This window comes from Malus domestica, chromosome 04 (genome assembly GCF_042453785.1).
Source record: "Malus domestica chromosome 04, GDT2T_hap1".
NCBI lineage: Eukaryota > Viridiplantae > Streptophyta > Magnoliopsida > Rosales > Rosaceae > Malus > Malus domestica.
In genome coordinates, this window is record NC_091664.1 from 7,587,860 (window position 1) to 7,594,134 (window position 6,275).

Sequence of the window (6,275 nt, forward strand, 5' to 3'; positions counted from 1 at the left end):
CTCCTGTATCCACAAGTCTGGCTTCCACACTAGTGCTAGCAGGTTTCGAACCCGAGACCTTCAATTTTTAGTTTAAAAGAAGTTTTGTAATCCGCCATTTACCACTGAATCACAAGCTAATAATGTTGTTTCTTTTAACTCCCCTCTAAATAATGGTACCGTTTCTTTTGAAAATACAATGGGAATTTGCACAAAAATTACATGAACTATTAGGAGTGTGTGCAGTTGTCACCTAAATTAAAAGTTTTGTCTAATTACCACCTAGAGTTCAATTTTGGTGCCAATGTACCATCTTTGATGATTTCTATTAAATTTTTCGTTAGAGCACCTTCTTCATGTAGGTGGGTCCAGTTCAATATTTGATTATTTACCATCCTCGACTTAGTGACCTTCTTTATGTAAATAGAGAAGGGAAGAACTATCTCAAAGAATAAGAAAGGTTGTTTAGAGAGAGAAAGTATATGTTTGTATTGTATTTTCTTCAATATCACAGATTACACTTACACAAATGTATATATGTCTAACTATCTTAGCTTAACTACTAAGCTAAGATAAAGCTCACAAGATGTTGACACTTATCACAATCTAAGTTCATGATATGTTAACCAACTTAACTACCTTACACACTATATCTAACATCCTCCCTCAATCTCAGAGTGAGGCTTTCCAACTCTAAGATTGTAGCAATGTGTGCGAAACAAAGGAGTAGACAGTCCCTTTGTAAGAATATCGGCAAATTGGTCATTGGATGAAACGAATTGCACTTGCAGTAGCTTCTTGGCAACTCTCTCTCGGATGAAGTGGACATCGACTTCAATATGTTTAGTGCGTTGATGCATGACATGATTGTAAGCAAGAGCATTGGTAGAAAGATTGTCACAAAACAAAGTTGTTGGACTAGAAACCTCAATCTGCATAAACTGAAGTAATTGGGTGATCCAATCGATTTTAGCAGCAATACTTGAGAGTGCTCGATATTCAGCCTTTGTAGATGATCGAGAGACTGTGTTTTGTTTCTTGGATGACCAAGAAATAGGATTTGGTCCGATATACACAACCAATCCTGTTGTAGATCTACGGTCATTTGGGTCACCCGCCCAGTCTGCATCGCTAAAAGCATGAAGATCCAAATCCCCTTTGCTAAACTGAATGCCAAAATCAATGGTACCTTGCAAATACCAGAGAATTCGTTTCACAGCAGCATAGTGTGATTCCATAGGGCAATGCATAAATTGACAAACTTGATGAATAGAGACTGCGATATCAGGTCTGGTAAAAGTTGGGTATTGCAGAGCACCTACAATGCTTCTATATAAAGATGGATTATTGAAAGGATGTCCATCATCTTTTTCCAATTTGTTATACGGTAAGCAAAGAGTAGTGCATGGTTTAGAATGAACCATATCTGCTTTTCCCAACAAATTTGCCACATATTTGGACTGAGACAGAAACATCCCACTAAAAGTCTGTGTGATCTGAATCCCAAGAAAATAATGAAGAGAACCAAGATCTTTAATATCAAATTCTTTAGTCAAAGCCCTAATAGTGATATCAATAGCAGCTGAATCACTATCGGTATGAGGATATCATCAACATAAAGGAGTAGGATAACCACAGACTTGCCAACATGTTTAACAAACAATGAGGGATCATAATATGTGGAAAGGAATCCCAGAGAAGGAAGAAATGAGGTAAACCTGTCATTCCATGCCTTTGGGGCTTGTTTTAACCCATACAAGGACTTGTGTAGTCGGCAAACATGTGCAGGATAGTGAGGATCACTAAACCTAGATGGCTGTGTCATATACACCTCTTCCTGAAGAATGCCATGGAGAAAGGCATTCTTGACATCAAGTTGTCGTACTGGCCATCCAAAATTAGCTGCTAATGCCAAAACCAACCTCACAGTTGTTGGTTTAACAACCGGGCTAAAAGTTACTCCATAATCGATACCCTCTTCTTGATTAAACCCTTTGGCAACAAGGCGGGCTTTATATCGGGAAATAGAACCATCAGCATGCTTTTTGATCTTAAACACCCATTTACACCCTACCAAATTTTTATTATGAGGCAGTAGAACTAAAGACCAAGTGTGTTGAGTGTGAAGAGCCTGCAACTCTTCTTCCATGGCAGATAACCACACTGGAGACTTAAGAGGAGACTTGTAAGTGGCAGGTTCAACTTGTGAAATATCAACTGTGTCACTTTCTTGAACTACTGAAAGAAAAGCCTTCTTTTTCGAAATACCACTCTTAGCTCGGGTTTGCATAGAGTGAGTATTCATATAAGGAATTGGAAGAATAATCTGCAAACTATCAGGTTGAAACTCATGTTGCAGTTCAATTGCAGTAATACTCGGAGTTGCAGAAGTGAACTCATGAGAAGGCTCAGAACATACCCCACTTGAAATCTCAAGAACCACAGGGAGTACAGAAGAGGATTGTTGATCTGTGGATGCAGTAATAGATTGTAATGAACTAGAAGTACCACTGTGTTGAGGAGATTGGGATGACATAGACACGATATGATTGTCACGATTAACTAATATGGAAGAAGATGATGGGAGAACAACAGAATTAGGAGTAAAATGTAGGTTGACAGAACACTTAGCAGAGAGAGTGGGGTATGGAACTTCAGACTCATCAAAAACTACATGTTTGGAAATATAAAACTTGGTAGAACAAACATCATAACAAATGAAACCCTTGTATTTGGAAGCATAACCAAGAAAGATACATTTGGATGTCTTAGGTTGCAATTTGGTACTGTTATATGGTTTTAGTAAAGGAAATACTGAACAACCAAAAACTTTGAGATGATGTATATTTGGAACAGCACCAAATAACAATTTAAATGGAGATTGATTTTGAAAAATAGGTGAAGGCATGTGATTTATAAGATATACAACAGTTTGGCACGCAAAAGACCAGAACATGGGTGGTAGAGAAGCAGTTTGCAAAAGAGTTATAGCTATTTCAATGATATGCCGATGCTTCCTTTCGGCCAAACCATTTTGCTCAGGTGTATAAGGGCAAGACAATTGATGTGTAATCCCCTTGTCTAGTAAAAATTGTTGAAATGATTTACTAAGATATTCACCCCCACCATCACTCTGTAATATTTTGATAGAAATGGAAAAATGATTGGACACATAATTGGAAAAACCAACAAAAGTAGAGAAAACATCACTTTTATTGATAAGAGGAAACAGCCAACAATGTCTTGTGCATTCATCAATGAATGTCACATAATACCTAAAACCATTTATTGAATTATAAGGAGATAGACCCCAAACATCACTATGAATGACTTGAAATGGATGAATGGACTTAGACACAGAGTTGACAAATGGCAGTTTACAGAATTTACCTTCCAGACAAGTATGACACATCATAGACAGTGAATCAGGTAAAACAGACACATTACATTTCTTTAACATCAAAGACACCACAGAATTGGAAGGGTGACCTAACCTATTATGCTAGAGACTAGAATATACACGATGTCCAAGATAAGCAGTGGGAGCCGAAGGAGTGATAACCTTCTTTTTAGCAGAAATTGGGATAGGGTACAATCCATTACTGCAATTGCCTTGAAAGAGAATCCTCCATGTGGCTTTGTCCTGGATCCAAAAAGAGAATGCATCATATATTAGCCAACAATTGTTGTCTAAACAAAGTCTATGCACAGATAAAAGATTCTGAGATAAACGAGGAACATAAAGAACTGAATTTAGTTGCAATGGTTTGAAGGAAGTGTGAAGAGTAGAAGAACCAATATGAGAAATCGATAAACTTGCACGACTCGTAGTCTGAATGGTGTCATTAGTAGGGTATGAAGAAGCCAATGACAAATTAGTCAAATCTGCAGTCATATGGGAAGAAGCTTCGGAATCAGTAAGCCACAGTTGCTGAGAAGGGGCACTTGGTTCATGAGATTGAGATGTCGAAGCATGCATAGATGTTGGAGCATGAGAGGACATAGTAGAATTCCTGAAGTGACAGTATTTGGCACTATGATTCTTCTTCCCACATATTTGACAGCCTTCAGAGACTGCATTATCAGAATTTCGAAATCTACAGGTAGGAGCCAAATGACCAAACTTGCCACAAATCTGACATGAGGTATTGGAAAATCCCTGTTGCCGTGGTGGAGAAGAACCAAGAATTCCAGGAGCTGGACTCGCATTGTAATTCCCATATGTATTCCTGAAACCTCCAGGACGAGAGTAGGAGTGATGCTGAAATTTACCCTTGTTTTTGTTCTTACTATAATTCGATTTGAACCCAGAAAAACCCCCCATATGAAGAACCATTGGAAGGATCTCTAGTTTTGGTAGAATCTCCATAAGACGGTGAATGACTGCCATTATTTCTAGCAACCATAGCAGATAAGAAATGAGTGATAGGGATATTGTCAACCATTGCTTCTTCAGCAAGTAACTGGGACCGGAGGTCCTTCATGGAAATCACATTCTCACGGCCTCGAATAATAGATCGCAGAGTATTGTATTCAGATGGAAGGCCATTCAAGGTTAAGATAACTATATCATCATCATCAAAATGAACCCCAGCAGCAACCAGATAGTCCCGAGCTTCTTTAATTCGTTGCAAGTATTGAGAAATGGAATCAGTACCTTTCTTGATGTTCTACAACTCTGATTTCATCTGAAAAATCGTAGCTCGAGTAACAATAGAGAATTGTTCTTTGAGACGCACCCACAGATCACGAGCACTAGTACTACTGATGGCACAAGAGACCGGCGAGGGAGATAAAGTGGCGGTGATTAATTGCATCAATGCCCTATCGTGCATCTTCCAAACCTTGAACTCATCACTTTCAATCAAAGAACCCCCATCACTTGAAGAAACATTAGAATCCCTAGAAGAAGAAGCGATAAACCGTGGAGGACAGATATGAGATCCATCAACAAAACCCATAAGACCATGACCTTCAAGAAGCAAGTCGATCTGAAAATTCCAAGTAAGATAATTGGAATCATCAAGTTTAACATTCACAGACGAAGAAACTGTGGAGATGAGAGACGTTATAAGAGATTGAAAAATCTGCAGCTGAGCAGAAGTCACCATTGCAGAGATCCAAGACAACCCAGATAAAGATTTTCACTGAGGAATTATATCAAACACTTGGTGTGCAGAGAAGAAGATACACCGAGTATAGAGAATAGAGAATAATCACGACCCCAAGAGAGAGAGAAATCGTGAATCACAATAGAATGCGGAAGCAAAAGAACCAAGATCAAGAAACCGTCAAGCCGAAGCTTTTCAGGCGAAAGATACCATGTAAACAGAGAAGGGAAGAACCATCTCAAAGAATAAGAAAGGTTGTTTAGAGAGAGAGAGTATATGTTTGTATTGTATTTTCTTCAATATCACAGATTACACTTACACAAATGTATATATGTCTAACTATCTTAGCTTAACTACTAAGCTAAGATAAAGCTCACAAGATGTTGACACGTGTCACAATCTAAGTTCATGATATGCTAACCAACTTAACAACCTTACACATTATATCTAACACTTTCAACCCTCACATCCACCAACTGGATATCAATAAATCTGGAAAACGGGTTATATATGTCGTGTTTATTAAAAAAAAGGTTATATATGTTATATTTATGTATACTTGTTATTTTAATAGGTTGTATCGTATCAGATATGTTATCTTAACAAGCTCTTAACAAGTGATCCGATAATGACCTAATTGGTTAACGGATCGTGTCGTTTCATATCTGGTTAACTGGTCATGTAAGGAATAGCCATATCCAATTTATAGATTTAGAAAACATCATCTTATTGTGTTGCTAATAGGTAACCCGATAGTGACAAGATTTGTTAGTGGGTTATTAATGGATGACTCGAATTGTTAACATGTTGACCTGAAACCTGTTATTTTCGTATCATTTCGTGTTGGTTAACGGGTCGTTAAAAAATTTTCAAACCTAAATATTAAACACTCCCCCGGGGGGTTGCGTTTTCATGTATCTTCCTCTCCAACTCCATTTATCTATCCCTAGCCCACTCCATGTTTCTCCCTTACCTCACTCATTCTCGGCCTTCTGCAGTATATTTCCTTACCTTCCCATTTTTTTAATAATTTTGATTAAATTTTTTGAATAGAAGAGACAGAACTACCTTTTAACTTAACATCATAGTCAATAGAACATAACAAGGGTAGAATTTAGCATTAAAATGAAAGTTTAAGTGGTAATTCAACCGCCACTTAGTACCTAGTGGTATTCATTTTTACTT